The 20,209-nt window shown below is 42.4% G+C and overlaps 1 pseudogene; it reads left to right on the forward strand.

Moving 5' to 3' along the window:
- The window catches only part of LOC101599202, a 58,538-nt pseudogene extending 41,160 nt beyond the window's left edge, over positions 1–17,378 (forward strand).
- The last annotated feature ends 2,831 nt before the right edge of the window (positions 17,379–20,209 follow it).

The raw sequence follows: 20,209 nt of genomic DNA on the forward strand, positions 1-20,209 counted from the left end.
TTTTCAACATGGTCTTGTGTTTTGGAAATGGCCATGGGCAATGTGAAGCAGGTTTGCTAGATGCCTGCATAGAGACCCCCATGGAGCTGTGAGGATGAACCGTGGGTTACAGTGGAGACCCAGTGGAGATGCCAGGACCATGCGATGGCTGTTAAGAAAAGCTGCCGGCCCAGTGAAGTTTTCTTGGACGGTGAGTAGCCTACTTGGAAGGGCAGAATTGGAATGGCAGAGAATTGTTGCTTGTTAAAATTATCAGACTTGGAAATTTGTCACTAACTAGTGTTGGACTTGAAGCTACAGGGTTTAATATTTGCCCTGGTTGTTTTAAATGTTGTATTGGTTGAATATTTCTTCACTATGCTCAATGCCATTTTTTGCAGTGTGAATGCTTATTCTATGCCATTATAGTTTTTTGGGGGAGGGATTTTTTGGTATTATGGCTCAGTTAAAAGATCTTGGACTATGGGGATGTTTGAACAGTATTGGGGTTGCTAAAAACTATGGGGACTCTTAAAATTGGATGAATGCACGGCATTTTACATCATGTGTGGTTATCAGTTTATGGGGGCCAGGGGCAGAATGTGGTGGTTTGATTCAGGTGTCCTTGATCAACTTAAGTATTCTGAATGCTAGGTTCCCAGCTGATGGAGGTTTGAGAATAAACACCTTCTGGGGGCAGTGCATTGTTGGGGGCAGGCTTATGGGTGTCATAGCCAGTTTCCCCATGCCAGTGTACGGCACACTCTCCTGTTCCTGTTGTCCATCTTATGTGGGCCATGGGGGTGATGTCCACCCTCTGCTCATGCCATCGTTTTTCCCTGCCATTGTGGAGCTTCCTTTGGAGCCTGTAAGCCAAAATAAACCTCTTTTTCCTCACAAGCTGCTTGGTTGGGTATTTTCTATGAGCAATGTAAACAATATATAGGGATTAATTATTCTAAATTAAATTTGTTTGAAATTTTCTTTCTTTCTTTCTTTCTTTCTTTCTTTCTTTTTTTTTTTTTTTTTTGAGGTAGGGTCTTGCTCTCATCCAGGCTGACCTGGAATTCACTATGTAGTCTCTGGCTGGCCTCAAACTCATAGCAATCCTACTACCTCTGCCTCCAGAGTACTGGGATTAAAGGTGTGTGCCACCTCACCCGGCTTACAATTTTCTTAATGAAAAATAATTTTAAAAGATTATCACTAGTCATCTAATAAACACTGCTAACTTAACCAGTTTTTCTCTTACAAAAACAAGAAAAATCCCTATAAAATGTAGCTAGCTAGGTATATAAATTATCTTTTTAACAAAAAAAAAATCACCTCATGTACTATTTGAATTTCAATCTGGAATGTCTCTCCAAGGCACATATTTTGAAGACATGGTCCCCAATGTTGTAGTAGCTGGGGTTCTCAATCATGACAGCTCTAATCTTCTCAACAGGCTAATCTGTACACTGACTTTATGTACCTTGCGGAGGTTATGGAAAGTTAGGAAGTAAGGCCTCATTGGAATGAATTTTGGTGGTGTGCCCTAGGGAGCTATATGGTGTCCCTTGTCCCTGCCCCACTTCCTACGCAAAGTGAGTAGCTTTGCTCTTCCAGAGGCTTCTTGCCAAGACATTCTGTCTCACCACAGGCCAAAAAAACAATGGAGTCAAGTGAACCTGGACTGGAGCCTCTAAATCTGTGAGCCAAAATTAGTCTTTTTTTTCTCAGCTATGTTATCACAGCATTGGAAAGCTGACTAATAATATACACATGACTTGACTAGACCTCATTTCTGAGATCCATAAACACACCAATATTTTGGTCGTTTATGAAAGTGCAGAAGCTACTGTGCCTGAAGCCATTAGTTAGGAAGCTTAAGAAACCATGACTGGGGCTGGAGAGATGGCTTAGCTTTTAAAGCATTTGACTGCAAAGCCGAAGGACTCTGGCTCAGTTCCCCAGGACCCATGTAAGCCAGATGCACAAGGGGACACATGCATCTGGAGTTTGTTTGCCATTGCTGGAGGCCCTGGCATGCCCATTCCCTCTCTGTCTCTCTGCCTATTTCTCTTTCTCTCAAATAAATAAATAAAATATTTTTTTAAAAAAAGATTAAAAAAATAAAGGAAAACATGATTTCACATGTACTGTGGTGGTATGGATTTGTGTTTCCACAAACTTGTTTTCTGGATGCTAGGTCCACAGTTGATGACAATTTGGAAACTGGAGAATTTATGTTGTTGGGGGTGGGCTTATAGATGTCATGGCCAGTTTTCCTCCTGACAGTGTTCAGCTCATTCTCCTGCTGCTGTTTCTATCTGTTGTGGCAGAGGTGTTGTCCAGCCTCTATTCCACCATCTTTCCCCTACCATCATGGAGCTTCTCCTCGAGATTATAAACAAACTAACAAACAAACAAAAAACAACAACAAAACTTTCCTCCCATTAGCTGCTTTTGGTAGGGTGTTTCTGTCATTAAATGAGAAGGACTATGACATATATTTTGAGCTTGTACTCAAAATTTCTTTTTGAAAGAACTATGCCTTGGGGACTGGGTGTGGTGGTGCATGCCTTTAATCTCAGAATTTGGGAGGCAGAGGCCAAATTAGGAGGAGTGCTATGAGTTCAAGGCCATCATGAGAGTAAATAGTGAATTCTAGGTCAGCCTGGGCTAGAGTGAGACCCTACCTCAAAAAAAAAAAAAATTCAGGTGTGATGGCACATGCCTTTAATTCCAGCACTCGGGAGGCAGAGGTAGGAGGATCACCATGTGTGTGAGGCCACCCTGAGAATGCAGAGTGAATTCCAGGTCAGCCTGGCCTAGAGTGAGACCCTACCTCAAAAAACTAAAATAAATAAATAAATAAATATGCCTGGGGCTGGAGAGTTTGCTCAGCAATTAAAGGAACTTACTTGCAAAGCCTGATGGTCTAGATTCAATTCTCCAGTACCCATGTAAAACCAATGCACAAAGTGGCACATGAGTTTGGAGTTTGTTTGCAGCAGCAAGAGGCCATGGTGAGTCCCCCTCTCTCTTTCTCAAAATAAAGAAAAATAAAATTTTAAGTTAAAAATAATTTTGCTTTGTTGTATAAAAATATTAAAATAAATTTTATGCTCCAGCCTCTGATTTCAAATTCTACAAACTAGGCTGCTGTTGCTATTGTCCAGATCAAGACCTTTAACTATATAAATAGGCATAAGGAAATTGGCCAAAATGCTCCCCTCTCATGTGAAGGGACATTAGTCACCTTGCAAAGCCAGACCTCTACTCTCTCTAAACTTTTATTCAACAGTCTTTACACATAGAGAATAAGAACTGAACCCTGTGCTCCTTCACATCAAGACTTTTACTACCTGACCCATAACAACTTCAGACATCCTCCACATCTCTCTGTTCAGCTGTCTCTATCTCATAATCTACATTGACCCCAACCTTACTTTCAATATTGCTTGCTGCATTCATTATCTATTGCTTTGTAACTAGTGGCCAAACCTACAGGTTTAAAATAGATGGTATTGTCTCATAGTTCCGTAGATCACAAGTGTAGATATGCCTGACTGCTTGAAGGTCACAGGGGCTCACAGACTTCTGATTGCCACACCTGCCTGCTTGCCTGGGCTAACAGTGTTACATTCAACAGAAGTGAGATACATTCAACAGAAGTGAGAATCATCTGGGGTGTGTGTGCACTGAAGCTTAATAGTGGCTCTGTGTGTATGAGATACCTAGAGACAGACAGCCAGACAGAGAACTTAATCAAAAGGGCATGACTCAGGATAACAAGGAGAGTAGTGTCGACAAGGGCATGAGGAATCCACACTAAGAATTCCATGTGCAAGCATACTTGTGTATTGCTTGGAACATCTTTCACTACTGTGAAAACAACCTCAGGCCACTGAATGCATCTTCTGAAATACTTATACCAGGTATATAATACTAGAGAATATTGCAACAGTGTGTTAAAGAACTATCTAAAAATACTTATTTCTAAACTTAAATCAATCAAACCCCAGTGTTAACATTAAATGTTTAAGTAATATTTTTGAAGGTTTACTATAACAGTTCTTATGCCTTATCTTATGGATAATATCTATGGATGAGGAAACAGTACCAAAAATGTGAGGAGTTACAAAAAAAAAAGTGCAATCAGCCTGTTAATGATCATTATTATGCACTCGCTATTAAGCAAAAAACATTTACAAAAAGAGACAAAGAACCAGACAGAAACAGAACAAACCCAGGTCTGGCTCTGACATTTCTGAGCTGGGTTCTCCAGCTAAAATAAGTTGTTACAGTTTGTCTTTTCAAAGCTTTTCTGAAGCTCTTGTGGAATTCTTTGTTTTACTTTCCCTGCTTTTAGGATTCTTGAGATGAAAACTAGTTCTTCAGTATTTGATTGTTCTTCACAGCTCTGCACAGATCCCTTCCTTCTGTAGCCAAGACGAAGATGGAGAGAATTTTGGGATTGATAAAATTTCTATGAGCTTCCAGTCAAGTGTAAAGTTTGTTGACTTTATCCTTTTTTTTTTTTTGCCAAATAAACTTTAAACTTTTCTATTTAAAAAAAAAAAATTTGGACTTCCGGTTAAGATGGTGGCGTAGGTACCATGCCAAAGCAGCCTGGGGGGAGAAAAGACCAGAAAACCCAGCAAAATACACACTTTTACTAAAAAGTGAGGTGTGTAGGAAATTGAAGCAGCAGCGGAGAACTAGAAGAGATCCAGAGCATCCAGAACCCGCACAGGCCAGCAAAAGAGGCTCTGGCAGGTCCGCCAACCACCAGAAAGCCGCCAGACTCAGCTCCAGCTGCAGGAATAGGCAGGCGCGGGAGCTTCCCCTCACACCGGCGCTCTCCACAACTCAGGAAATGTGAAGGGAGAGCGGCAGTGAGCAACGGAGGAGCAGATCATGAGGTAGAAGAACACGTGGAACAGCGAGAGAACCAGAGCAGCTGTGGCTCCCTCCCCTTCCCCACCACCTGAGCCCAGCTCCAGCGAACAGAGCAGCGTCCAGGGACCCAGCCACGCCAACTTGGGCTGACAGTGGGACCCAAGCAGGAGCAGAGACCAGTAGCAACATCAGCAGCTCCAGCACTGGTAACAGAGGCCCCAACAGCAGCAGACCCAGCAGCAGCAGATCCAGGAGCGGCAGCAGCAGCAGACCCAGCAGCAGCAGCTTCAGTGGCAGCAGCAGCAGTGGACCCAGTAGCAGCAGCTTCAGCAGCAGCAGTGGCTCCAGAAGTGGCAGCTACAGCAGCAGCAGCAGCAGCAGTGGACCCAGCAGCAGCAGCTTCAGTTGCTGACAGACCCAGCGGAAGCAGCATTAGCAGCAGCAGTTCCAGCAGTGGGGGTGCCGATCTGCAGGGCCACACTTGCCAGCCTCGGACTGCCCCACAGGAAAAGCCAGTGCCCAGCTCCAGAAATCAGAACAGCAGCCCGACGACCAGCCAGCAACTTGACTGAGACCAAAATCATCCAAGGTAACTGGGATTGCACCAGGGAAGGGTCTCACTTGGTCACAAGCTGACTTGGATCCCTCAACAGACCAGAAATCTTAACCTCTATGTTGATAGCGATCTGGTTGTTATAATAACTACTCTGGCATACATACTTGGGGCTGTTTTTGATTGAATGGGTACAGCGTTTAGTTAACTTTTAGAATCTACCTGTATTTTATTCCACTCAGTCTACTTGAATACTCCCACAGCAGGGAAACTCAACCCCTAGGAGCACCTTTGTAGATACCCTGAGAGTCTTAAGAGCCACACCTAACACCTTAAGCTCCTACCCTGAAAATATATAACATCAAATCAATTGATACAGCTAAGAATACCCAGCTAGCTAGAAAATCCAAGCATTAACTTAATCCAAGATGCAAAAATATATACATTATAACACAAGAAACACTAAAAAGCAAGACGATATAAATCCACCTAAAAGTATTAATGCATCAGAAATGACCTCCAGTGAGAACGAGTTAGAGGAAATGCCTGAGAAAGATTTCAAAAGAATGATTGTAAATATGTTCAAAGAAGTCAGAGAACAAAAAAAAAAAAAAAAAAAAAAAAAACTATGAGCACAACAAAGTGACCTCATTGATTCCAAAGCCATGATAATAAGATGCCTCTTCCATGAAAAGCAAGTCCAGGTGAGAGAGAAACAGTAGCCAGGTAGGTTTATTTTTTAGGGAGCTAGCTAGGAAATGGCTCCAAAAGAATTCAGTGTCTAATCCAGGCCAGTGTCATACCTCAATGACAGCGCCCTCTACTCAGGTATGCTGGCCTCTTTTTGAGCCAACCTGCTGAGTCCAAACTAATCTCTTAGACTCACCTGAGTCTGAATGTAAACCCTACCCCAATAAGCCATAATAAGGGGCTTACCAGGTGGGCAAGGGTTTCTTCTTAGCTAGTCACTTCTTGTCACCTGAACCTTGGAGTATCAGCATCAGTAAGGCCTCCCCATTCCAGCCTGCTAGAAGGAGGAGGTGTTGCAGTCAGGTTCACACTGCTGGCAGAAATCAACCGACCAAAAGCAGCTTGTGGGAAAAAGGTTTATTTTGGCTTAAAGACTCGAGGGGAAGCTCTGTGATGGCAGGGGAAAACGATGGCATGAGCAGAGGGTGGACATTACCTCCTGGCCACAGAGGGACCACAGCAACAGGACAGTGTGCCAAATACTGGCATGGGGAAACTGGCTATAACACCCATAAGTCCACCCCCAATGATGCACTGCCTCCAGAAGGCTTTAATTTCCAATTGCCATCAGCTAGGGAACCTAGCATTCAGAATACCTAAGTTTATGAGGGCCACCTGAATCAAACCACCACATTCCACCCCTGGCCCCCATAAACTGATAATCATCCATGTTGTAAAATGTAATGTGTTAGTCCAGCTTTAAGAGTCCCCATAGTTTTTATCAACCTAATGATGTTCAAACATCCCTGTAATCCAAGGTCTTTTAACTGAGCCATAATATCAAAATATAACCTCAAAAAACCCATAATGGCATAGAATAAACACACTGCAAAAGACGGCACTGGGCATGGCAAAGAAATATTCAACCAATACAAGATTTAAGAAGGGCAAACATCAAACTTTGTATCTCCAAGTCCAATAACTCCAGTCAGTGACAAGTCTCCAAGTTTGATAATTCTAACCAGCAACAAGTCTCTGGAATTCAAATTCCACCTCTCCAACTAGGCTACTCACAGCCCTGGAAAACTTCATTGGGGCCAGCAGCTCTCCTTAGTAGCCCTCTCATGGTCTTGGCATCTCCACTGGCTCTCCACTGCAACCCATGGATCCTCCTAACAGCTCCAACTGGTCTCCATGCAGGCAATCCAGTAAACCTGCTTCATACTACACATGTGTTGCAGTCAGGTTCACATTGCTGGTAGAAATCACCCAACCAAGAACAGCCAAAATAAACCTCTTTGGCTTACGTGCTCAAGCAGGAATCTCCATGATGGCAGGGGGAAACGATGGCATGAACAGAGGGTGGATATCACCCCCTGGCCAACATCAGGTGGACAATAGCCACAGGAGAGTATGCCAAACACTGGTAAGGGGAAACTGGCTATAATACCTATAAGCCCACCCCTAACAATACACTGCCCCCAGAAGGCATTAATTCTCAAATCTCCATCAGCAGGGAACCTAGTATTCAGAACATCTAAGTTTATGGGGGACACATGAGTCAAACCACCACATTCCACCCCTGGCCCCCATAAACTGATAACCATACATGATATAAAATGCAATGCATTCATCCAACTGTAACAGTCCCCACTGTTTTTTATCAATTCCAATGATGTTAATACCTCCCCATAATTCAAAGTTGCGGCGAGCCCCTGTCCCACAGGAAAAGCACGACCAGCAAACAAGGATCCTTCTTGATCACACTTTATTGGAGAGCCTCTTGGTTAACAGAAAAGTTGATGGCGAGGGGCGAGGGGCGCAGGAGTGTAGCTGCTTTTATAGGGCAGAATACTATGGGATGCCTGCTGATTGGCTGCCATAGGCTCACCCACCCACAGGAGCCACGGGATAGGCTCAGGACAAGGTGCATCAAGCGCATGCACAACCTCAAGGGAGGTTGCTGCCTAACTGAGGAAGTATTTACCTCAAGACTGGCGAGAATGGCGTCTGCATTGGCTCCCTACAGTTCCCCCTTTTTTATTAACTTATGGCATAGCTCAGAAAAATAGCCACCTTCCCGATCAGGTCCTCACCTCATGATGTGTTGACCGATCAAGGGAAGAAGTTCAACCTCCCCTTCCTCAGTGCAATGGGACAGATCCCCTGAGAGTGCAAAGGCGGTGGTCAAACGAAAGCTACCAGATCCCTGCCCATCCTCGTGCAATGGGTACTCTGAGACCCTGAGGGTGCAAGGGCCAGGGGAGCTATATGCCTTTTAAAGCCAAATTTGGGGGGAGGAACCACTTTCCAAGGCAGCAAACGCTTGAGAAATGACCATCTTGTCCCTCCTGGTCTGGGCTCGCAAGTGGCAAACCAACCAGAGGCAAAGTACGCATCCTCCCAGGCAGCACACTAGGAACATTCTCATTCCTACCCCTTCCTTAAAATGACAGATAGCAGGAAGCATTGGTGCAATTACTAAAAGAGAAGTTACTAAGAACGAACAGAAACGGTGGATGAACACACACCAGCGCAGGGGCAAAGGAAGTATTCCTCCCACAGCCATGTCCAATGTCATTAACACCCCCCAGATGTATTGAGGCGCTTCCAAGACGCCCCTTCATCTTGTGTCCCTTCCTCTTCCACTTGATTCATGGATTCCAGGCACAGGAGGAAGATTATTCACTAGACTTTTATCATCTCCGCCCTGATGAACATCACTGTCTCCTGGACCCTCCTCCGGAGATCGCTTGACTGTCCTCACCAGCCGGGCTGGAACCCAATGAGGGGAATCCTGTTCCTGTGGAAAAACACAAACAGCTCCCCTGGATCTTATCACAACAAGATCCGGTCCTTTCCATTTATTATCTAAGACATCCTTCCACAACACCATCTCACTAGATGATTGAATCACATGTTGACTGTGCCTGTCAGCTGCACATTGATTATTATTATCCAAGATTAAAAAATTAAGGGTAAAAAGGGCTAATGACACTCTTTCCTTGGGAGTTGCATTTTCCGCTATACCCCCTTTTTGTTTAAATAAAATAGCTTTTAGACTTTTATTGGCTCTTTCTACTATACCTTGACCTTGTGGGTTGTAAGGAAGGCCAGTGGTATGTGCAACCTGTATTTGGGCACAGAAGGCTCGAAAGCCACCAGATGAGTACGCTGGGCCATTATCAGTTTTTAGGCGGTGTGGCTTTCCCCAAGTAGCCCAGGCCTTTAGGCAGTGAGTTTTTACATGAGAGACCTTCTCACCTGCCAATGGTGAGGCAAAAATAATACCTGAGCACGTGTCCACTGAGACATGTAGGTATTTTAATCTTCCAAACTCTGGAAGATGTGTCACATCCATTTGCCAAAGGTCTCCAGGACGTAGGCCTCGAAGGTTAACGCCCACATGTGGGGAGGGTAAGAAGGTGACACAAGACTGACAAGATTTTACAATGTCTCATGTTTCATTTCTGGAAATAGAAAATTTTTTTCTCAAGGTGTTTGCAGGAACATGATATAATCTATGGAATTCAGTAGCTGAAGCTTTTGTATCTTCCAGAGAAATCATGGCGAGCCTAGTGGCCCAGTCCACGAGGTCATTAGCCTGTGATAAGGGGCCAGGCAGAAGTTAAAAGAAGTAGAGAATGTCTGAAAGACCTCCAAAACAATTAGGCATTTAACAATTTGAGGGAAATCAGGTCTAAACATTCTTACTATAGGCTCCGAGCCCTGTACCAAGTAGGCCCCACGACCAGACTTTGAACCATCAGTAAAGATGGCAGGGGCTGATGTAATAGGCTCCTGAACAGTGATTTTAGGAAAGTAAACCAGATTATTTTTAACAAAAGACAAAATAGGGCTCTTTGGATAATGATTATCTATGACATTTGGGAAAGCACACATGAGAATGCTCCAATCATCCACAGTGCCAGACAAAACTTCTACCTGTTCCTTAGTATAGGGGATGATGAGTTTGTCAGGCAACTTTGTAAAGTGTATTAAGCAATAGTTAAGCCCCAAACAAGCCTGTCGGGCTACCAGCTGCGGAAAATATTGGAGAGTGTGGGCTCCCAAGGAGTTTTTTTCCTTTTTTTTTTTTTTTTTCTCTTGAAGCCATAATAGAAGCCCCTCCTAGCGGAGGCCAGCCGCGACCAGGTTATTGTTTTAATGAAGCGGCATGTGTCCCCAGGGGAGGTTTTAATGAAGTGGCATGTGTCCCCAGGGGAGTTATAGGGTGGGGGTGCGGAAGGCTCTAGGGACTGTAAAGGACTACACCCTTGGCCTTTAGGCCTTTTTGTCTGTTCCCTTTTATAACAGGTGGTGGCCTCCTTTAGTCTTTCCTCTTCCCCTTTAAATAATTCTTCTTCTTCCTCCTCTGCAGAATCGGAGCTAGCCTCCTTATCTGTGTCAAGTACATTTGCATGTGTAAGCTCCTCAATGGGAGGGTAGAGCCTGTTAAAGGCTCCTTTTTCCCCCTCAGGGGGGGGCCAATTATAGATTTTACCTGTTTCTCTGAGCTCATCTTGTAAACTTTTTTCTTTGTTTAATCCCTTCTTTTTTATTTTTTTTCTTTTTCTAGGCCTAGTTTTTGACTCCCCATTTGAATCTGACTCAGAAAGGCTATCCTGATGCCTTGTGAGAACTTCCCGTCCCCTTCTAATAAGTTCCTTGTGGTTTTCTTTACTTAAGCAAGAGTGAATCAGCCGCCAAAACGGCAGTGTACCCTTACCAATTCTGTCCTCTGAGTTGCCCATGTTGCACTCACAGCAAATGGCAAGGACAATAAACCACACAGGAATGAAAATAAGAAGGACCAGGTAGGGATCTAAGTGAAAAAACATTATGACTGGGGATGACTTACCGACGTCTTCCTCTCCGACGTCTTCCTCTCCGTGTGTCAAGTTCTGGATCCTCTTCGGCCCCTCGCCTGGTGACCACAAAACACCCAGCGTTCCCGGGTTTCAGCACCACTTTGCGGCGAGCCCCTGTCCCACAGGAAAAGCACGACCAGCAAACAAGGATCCTTCTTGATCACACTTTATTGGAGAGCCTCTTGGTTAACAGAAAAGTTGATGGCGAGGGGCGAGGGGCGCAGGAGTGTAGCTGCTTTTATAGGGCAGAATACTATGGGACGCCTGCTGATTGGCTGCCATAGGCTCACCCACCCACAGGAGCCACGGGATAGGCTCAGGACAAGGTGCATCAAGCGCATGCACAACCTCAAGGGAGGTTGCTGCCTAACTGAGGAAGTATTTACCTCAAGACTGGCGAGAATGGCGTCTGCATTGGCTCCCTACACAAAGTCTTTTAACGGAGCCATAATACCAAAAAACAATCTCAAAGAGCCAGGAGTAGTGGCACACTCCTTTAATCCCAGCACTTGGGAGGCAGAGGTGGGAGGATCACCATGAGTCCTGAGACTACATAGTGAATTTCAGGTCAGTTTGGGCTAGAGTGAGACCCTATCTTGAAAAATCAAAAAAACCAAAACCAAAACCAAAACAAACAAACAAACAAACAACCCCTCAAAAGGCCATAATGACATAGAATAAACATTCACACTGCAAAAGATATAACTAGGCATAGCAAAGAAATACTTAACTAATACAAGATTTGAACATGGCAAACATCAAATTCTGTAGTTTCAAGTCCAACAACTCTAGTCAGTGAAAAGTCTCCAAGTCTGATAATTCTAACCAGCAACAAGTCTCTCGAGTTCCAATTCCACTCCTCCAGCTAGGCTACTCACAGTCCTGGAAAACTTCATCATAGCCAGCAGCTCTCCTTGGCAGCCATCTTGTGGTAATGGCATTTCCACTGCAAGCCATGGTTCATCTTCATGGCTCCATTGGGTCTCTATGCAGACATCCCACAAACCTGCTACACACTGCCCATGGCCATTTCTGAAACACAAGACCATGTTGCAAATTCAATGATCCTCTCTTTTCTGCATTTCTTATACTCCATAATACCAGGTAGGGTGCTGATTTGTTAATTTGGGGGGAAGAGGATAAAGCAGACTTTTAAGAATAGGACACTACTCCAGCATTCAAGCTAGTTCAAAAGACATCTTACTTTCTGTTGTCCCAATGCACTTCAGCTGACCCAAACTCAAAGGTTGTAATGTTTCATACAATTGCAGCTGAATGGACAGAAGTTTCATTTTTTTTTCATTTTTTCATTTCATTTTTTTTTCTGTGCCATATCTCTTTGCTCACACCAGTCCATTTCTTTTTTTTTTTTTAATCTTTTTTTTCCCCTTTGGTTTTTTTTTGTTTGTTTGTTTATTTGAGGGCAACAGACACAGAGAGAAAGAGGCAGAGAGAGAGAGAGAGAGGGAGAGAGAGAGAGAGAGGAGAGTTGGAGCACCAGGGCCTCCAGCCACTGCAAATGAACTCCAGGCGCATGCGCCCCCTTGTGCATCTGGCTAACATGGGTCCTGGGGAATCGAGCCTTGAACCAGAGTGCTTAGGCTTCAAAGGCAAGTGCTTAACCACTAAGCCATCTCTTCAGCCCCACCAGTCCATTTCTATGCCATGCAACCCTGCATAAGTTCTCAGGACACAGGCGTAACAGCAAGCCTCTCACACAAACTTCTTTTACCCAAGTCCAGGCAAAGGTATTTCTCACCCTCATAAGCCACACCTCAGAGTCCATAGTTCATACTGCATTTAGGTCTTTCAACTCTGAACAGAATAGTCCATCAAGCTGTACTTACAGCACTGCAAGGCATTTCTTAGACCAAGATTTCAAATTCATTCAGATTCCTCTTGTAAATCAGCTCTAAAAGGCCACAGTCACACAGTCAGGTGTCTAGCAGCAATCCCATTCCTCTGTACCAACTTTATGGTTGCAGTCAGGTTTGCATTGCTGGTAGAAATCACCTGACCAAAAGCAGCATGTGGGGGAAAAAAGAGGTTACTTTTGGCTTACAGACTTGAGGGGAAGCTCCTTGATGGCAAGGAAAATGGTGGCATGAGCAGAGGGTGGACATCACATCCTGACCATAGATGGACCACAGCAACAGGAAAATGTGCCAAACACTTGCATGGGGAAACTGGCTATAACACCCATAAGTCCACCCCAAACAGTACACTGCCTCCAGGAAGCTTCAATTTCCAATTGCCATCAGCTGGGGAACCTAGCATTCAGAATACCTAATGGTTATGGGGGAAACTTGAATCAAACCATCACAGGGTGTATTTTTTCCTTTCTTGTTTAATTACTCTCTTCTAGGTTATGAGTCCTTTACTAACTGACCTCTTAGCTTCCTTTCTTTCTAATGTGAAGGCAAGAGCCTCTACCCATTTCTGCTCCCTTCCCAAGGGATGTGTGTCCTCTCTCATGTTCTGCTTCCACATGAGTACATTGTGAAGGAGAGAGCCCCTGTTCCTTTCAGCTGTGGCCCTTTTTCAGTTTCCATAAAAATCCCCCTCCACTGTTCTAGCCTTTTCCTGGATACCCATTTTCTCAAATAAGCCTTATAATTGAATCTTTTCAGAATTTATTTCCTCAATTCTTTGTTGGAATGGACAAGGCTCTAAAAGTTGGAATTCAGAGTCCAGGGAAAGAACCTCTCTACTCCCTGAATCCCATAATACAAGGTTGGGGACATGACTCAGTAGTTACACACCTTTACTTGCAAAACATGCTGGCCCCAGGTTCAATTCCCCAACTCCTCACATAAAGATAGATAGGGGATAGAGAGAAGGCTTAGCAGTTAAGGTGTTTGCCTGCAAAGCCAAAGGTCCAGTACCCATGTAAGCCAGGTATACATGATGGCACATGTGTCTGAAGTTTGTTTGCAGTGGCTAGAGGCCTTGAAGCACCTGTTCTCTCCATCTCTTTCTCTATCTCTCATATATAAATAACAATTTTTTTAATTAAGGAGAGATAGCATTCTTGTTTGGAGTAACAAGATTCCCTGGTGCATTTACATGTATGTACACACACACACAAACACATAATAAAGATCTAATTAAAAAAGCAAAACCGGGCTGGAGAGATGGCTTAGCGGTTAAGCGCTTGCCTGTGAAGCCTAAGGACCCCGGTTTGAGGCTCGGTTCCCCAGGTCCCACGTTAGCCAGATGCACAAGGGGGCACACGCGTCTGGAGTTCGTTTGCAGAGGCTGGAAGCCCTGGCGCGCCCATTCTCTCTCTCTCCCTCTATCTGTCTTTCTCTCTGTGTCTGTTGCTCTCAAATAAATAAAAATTTAAAAAAAAAAAAAAGCAAAACCATAGGGATGTAGAGGGACAGATATATTAAGAAAACTATCTGATGTAGAGAAACCTGGAGTGGTAAAAGGAGACAAAGAACCAAATTATTAATGTTCTCTCCTGCAAAAGCCAATGGAAATAGTCAGTAAATTACATGGAAAAGAATTAAAATACCAATGGGATAATTGGATCAAATCCTGTATATGACTAGATCTCTCATGCAACTATTATACTTAAGTATTGTTTAATTCTTTATTGAGTTTTATTGTACCTATCTCTGTATTAATATTGCACTGTAAAGTTTTATAATCATCTATTACAATCTGAGCGAGTCTTATGCCCTTGCAGTTTTCAAAGGTTTATTGGCTTTTTTTCATATTTTATTTTCTTGATGACCATTAGTATCAGTTGTTGAGTTTAATAAATAAAATCCTATTTCAGTGTCAGTTGAAAGTGTATGGAGGGCCTGGTATTTCATTCCTGTAATCCCAGTATTTAGGAGGTAGAAATAGGAGGATCCAGGATTCTGAGTAGGTAAGACTCTGACTTACAAAAATTTTAAAAGCATATTGAATTTTTGGGTTAATTCATCTAAGAATTTATTTTAGTTTTTGGTTTTCTCAAGGTAGAGTCTCATTCTAGCCCAGGCTGACCTGGAGCTTACTCTATAGTCCCTGGCTGGCCTCAAACTCACAGGGATCCTCCTACCTCTCTGCCTCCTAAGTGCAGGGATTAAAGGTGTGTGCCACCACAGTCAGCAAGAACTGATGTGTTTTATACTATGGACACTTGCCACCATGGGGAGTTGGTATTCCCAGTGACCTTTATGTTTTGTTTGTAAGTTTTGTGGTTTACTTTATTTGGATTTTGTACATTTTTGGAAGGTTACCTATAGTTGCACAATAGGTTTGGGGCCAGTATCAATAAAATATTTTGGTAATTATTTTTTCTAACTCATATGTAGGGCAGCTAGCTAGCCAGATCCCTTCCTATATTCAGTTACTGTACCTAATTGTCTTCTGAATGACTCTCTTGAATTTTCCAGCAAAACAGAAGTATAAATTGCAAATGAACAAAAAAATGACATTGATCATTCTTATTTAATTTCCTTGTATTTAGCTAGAACCTTCAAAATGTAAACTAGGTCCAGTATTGGAGGGAACTGACTTCATTTGGCTTGTTAGAACATTCCATCATGCTATATTTTATGAGATAATATTTTAAAGTAAAGAAAATGTCTATCAAGTCTCTGCTAGCTAAATTATTAGTAGTAATGAATGATGAATTTAACTAAAAATATGCTGAGAATCAATTGAAAAATCTAGCTTTGAGAGGCTACATTTAATTTCTGGAATGAAGGCAGGCATAGTCTTTCAGGTTCATGTGATTATTGGCAAAATTCATTCCCTTATAGTTCTAGAATTGAGATACCTGTTTCCTACTTGTTGTTACCTTGAAGTTCTTCTCTTTTCCTAAAGATCCTGAAGTTCCTTCCCATGTGGCTTCCTTACAGGCTTTCTCAAAGAGCCTTAATAACATGGTGTTAAGAGTTGCAGAGCTCACTATCCATCCCCTGTCTCCCTACCACTCAGCCAAAACTCAACAGAAGATCTATCCCACCTGGCTCCTTCCCAAAGCAACAGCCCTTATCTCTATAAGGACCTCCTTACAGCAGGCAAGTCTCCTTGCCCCAAGAACATCTGAATTTGCTGGTCTCTACTTTGGTGTTCTCCCTCTGTTATTCTTCCTTAAGCTGTGACTCCATCACCATTTATCTCTTAACTTTCTCCGATGCAGAGGCACAGGGCTGGTTTTGCTCCCATGTGAGTAACTGTTTCCTCTAAATCCTTTAGCATGGGCTTCTGGGTCCTGTCTTCCACATGAGTGTATAACTGCTCTAGTCTCTTCCTAGATACAAATTTTCCCTAAATAAACCTTATAATTCATAAGTTCTTCTTAAATAAAGTCAATAATTCATAATTTATCCTTCTTGAGTCCATGTTTGCCAATTCATTGTCAAGGATCCAAGAGTTGTGGTTCACAGGCTTGTGGGAACACCTGTACCCTAAAATCTTGCATCATCATGACCATGAAAAATTCATTACATAAACAATGAGGAATGAGTAGAGAAAGGATTTTATTAAGAAAAATGTCGACAGCCAGGTGTGGTGGTGCATGTTTTTAATCCTATTATTTGGGAAGCAGAAGGAGGATTGCTATGAGTTTGAGGCCAGCCTGAGACTCCATAGTGAATTCAGGTAAGCCTGGGCTACAGCAAGACCCTACCTCAAAAATAATAATAATAACGGGGTTCTAAGATGGCTGCTGGCAGCTGCTTCCTTACTGAAGTGGAGTGGCCTGCTGACTCCTGGCCTAAGTGAAAGTGATATCGAGTGGAAGTCTGAAGATGAAGATGGGGAACTCCGAACTTCATTTACAAGAAGGTGAAGAGGCTGGAACCAGCAAGAATCCAGAAGAGCCAGTAGATGGGCTAAAAGCTGAGACAAAGGTCAGTGAAAATGCATAGGAAAAGTGCCCTTTTGGGATCCTCTTAGAAATGTGGAATCAATTTCAAGAATTACACTAAAAAGAAAAACATTCTGAACAGAAAATCTCAATGCCAAGATTCAGAGGGAAGAAAGGAAACACTCTAGGAAAGAGAAATTGAAGAATGACAAAGATTCTCAAGGGCAAAAAACCTCAAATGAAACCCAGGGGAAGGAACTTGATATTTTGAAGCTAATGATAGATTCGAACCCCCTGTTAGACAGAAAAACATTGACAAGTCAGGCCATGAAAAGAGGATAGACTAGGCTGTGGATGAGTGGGATGTTGAAGGCAGAAGAACTCAGCAACCAGCTGGCTTGGTGTGAGAATTGCCAAAGTAATTGCCTGCCATAAGTTTGTTAGAGCACAGAAGGAGGGTGAAGACTCACAGGCTGCTCTAAAAAAGAAACTGGCATGGTGGTTTGAAGCGAAGAAGAGATGGGAAACCAAAAGTAGCATGGGATATATATTTATAACATTGCAAAGTTTCTCAAGACATTTGTAGATTGGCATGCTTACTTTACGGAAAAGATTTTTCTGCTTAGGTTAACTGTGTCAGGAAGTTGATAAAAGTAGAGAAAAACAAGCATAAAACTTGGGAGTTATGAACATTTTTCAGCCTTTTACTACAAAATTGATTCTATTGAAGAGAAGGAAATGAGCATTTGCTATTTGTGTAAGAAATTTATAGCAATGTATAGGGGAAAAAAAGGATAGGATTTTAGTTATTTATTTGTATAGACCAGCAGTATAAAATCAATTTGGCTTTTTATCTGTTTGGTATAGCATAGCCTGGGAAGGCCTTGTACTTCCTTATCCGTTCTTGGCATGACTATGTTTTCTGGAATTGTGTTCAGTTTGGCTTTGTTTATAATGGATTAGTTATAAACACACAAAAAAAACCTCAATTCCCTTTACAAATGACTTTAATTACCATAATGGTTTAAAAATAATTATTGGTTCTTTATTGGAGGCAATAGAATTCAATTTCATAGTCATGTAGTAAAAGTAATTGATTAGTCTTTGTACTTCAGATGAAATAATTATAATATAGAGGAATCAAAATGTAAAAATAAATAAGTAAAAAAGAAAGAAAAAGATGAAAATTCCCCAGAGTGTCAGGGCCTGCATGCTCAGAATTTTGGCTAGCACCCAAAGGAGAGAAAGAAAGGAAAAAAGAAAAACCTATGCTTTCTGAATTAGAATTCAGAGGAGGGTTAGGGTCTGAGAGCAACTATGTTGAAGAAAGGGCTTCTGTGGATTGAAGGACATTATCTCATTGAGGTGACAAATCTTCTTCCCATCTCCTGAGCATGTCTTTAGATGACAGGCCATCTCTTGGCCTGGTGTTTGACAGGCTCATTTGGATTAATTCTTAAGAGAGAGAGCTTATTCTCCACCCAAGGCCAGAGGACTTGGCTCCTCTGATCAGGAGGAAGTGGTTCTTCCCTTTCATATGGTATTTTAAATTCTATGGAGGAATAATTGTGGTGTTTTCCTTTCTAATCTTAGCCGAGAAATAGGAGGTAAGGTCCTTCCTAGATGACCTCTAACCCTACTAACATGCCTGCCTATCTGTAACATGAGCTGGGCATGGTGGCATACACCTTTGATCCTAGCACTCAGGAGGCAGAGGTAGGAGGGTTGCCATGAGTTCGAGGCCACCTTGAGACTACATAGTGAGTTCCAGGTCAGCCTGGGTTAGAGTGAAGCCCTATTTCAAAAAGCCAAAATAATAATGATAGTGATGATAATAATAATAATAATAAATATGACATGATTCATTATTTAATTCTATTTTATTATATTCATCCTTACCATATTCTATTGGTTAGAAGAAAGTCATAGAAGGAGAGAAGACTATATAAGTAGTATACTTGTATAGAAAGTGGTATTTATTGCTTACTTTTACTTTTAAGATTTCACTAGACTTTGACAATATATTTTCCCAAACATTCCTAAGGGTCCCTTATTTGCTTCTCTATTTTTAGTCTTATTTATTTATTCTTCTATTTGGTGAGGTTTTATAATGTCAAAGAACTCAGAGGCTTTGATTTCTTAGATACTTTATGTCTACTTTATCTTTTGTTCTTTCAGAAACTTTCTCTCCTAGGAAAGGGACAAATAAGAACTAGGCACTCATTTGCCTCTTTTGATGTGTTTTATGATAAAAGAGATAAGCAAAAAACAAAACAAAATAACAGATTGTCCCTTAGAGGCCCAAATACATTTATCAAAGAGAAAGCTATCCAGTTTAGGGTCTTGTTTCCCTTAAACTGCTTCTGAAACTGACACTAAACTGACAAAAGTCTGTTACTATAAAAAGCTCATGTAACTGCTTCCACGTTGGGATCTTATTCAAGACAACCTGACTCTGTGTTTCCAGCGTATGGTCAATTATATTTGTCTCAGAATAAACTATATCATATTCCCATGCAGTGAGAACTGTATTGCATTACCATAATCTATGAGGAGTGTTTTTCAGTTCCCATACTGTACCTGCACAAAGGCTAGTGGATTTTGGCTTAGGGTTTAAGACCCCTCTACAGTTCTGGGTTCCACAAAGCAACAACACTGTGTTGCCATGAAAGTGGCCAAACTAGGGAACCTTGTAAATTGTCCTCACAAATCCCTGGGCTCCCATATCTGTGCCACTAGGCCTTTCTGCCATACTCTTCTCTTCTGCCCCTAGCACTTGCCATTTGCTGGGTGAAACTTGGGCTCTATTCTGGGCCCCTGAGACACCAGTTCCCTGAGCTTAGTTTCTCAAATCTTTTGAAGGCCACAGAATGCTGGTAAGTGTGCTCAAAGGAAGGATTGTGTAAAGTGCAGGCAGAGGATAACTGAGGAGGGTGGAAAGGAGCAAGGAAGGGCCTGACTAAGGACTCTTATGGCAGCCAAAGTCAGGCAAAGGCACCTGACATTATAAGTCCTGTAAAAGATTCTCACCCATGTTTCAACCTTAATGAACCCAATAATGCCTCCACATGTGAAGAATTCAGACTAACTATATTGTTATGAAATGATTGAAGAATGACCCTGACTTTGTCTTCAGATACCTATTTTTCACTTACCAATCAGGCCTCTCCAAAGCTGTAGTCAGGCTTCAGTTCCTTTCCAGATGCCTGTCTCTTCAGAAAATGGGAAACAACTCAATATTGAATGTCACATTCTGAGGTAGCACTGGATTTGACATTTAAAACTATAAAATTGTTATCCATTGTCATTGGCATTAATCCAATTTTAAGGTGAGGAAAATAGGTCCAACCAGAGCCAGTAACTTGCACAAGGACTCGCTCTGGTTATTTTTCAGTCTGCACAGGTCAGGCCTCCAGA

Source organism: Jaculus jaculus, chromosome 7, assembly GCF_020740685.1.
Source record: "Jaculus jaculus isolate mJacJac1 chromosome 7, mJacJac1.mat.Y.cur, whole genome shotgun sequence".
NCBI lineage: Eukaryota > Metazoa > Chordata > Mammalia > Rodentia > Dipodidae > Jaculus > Jaculus jaculus.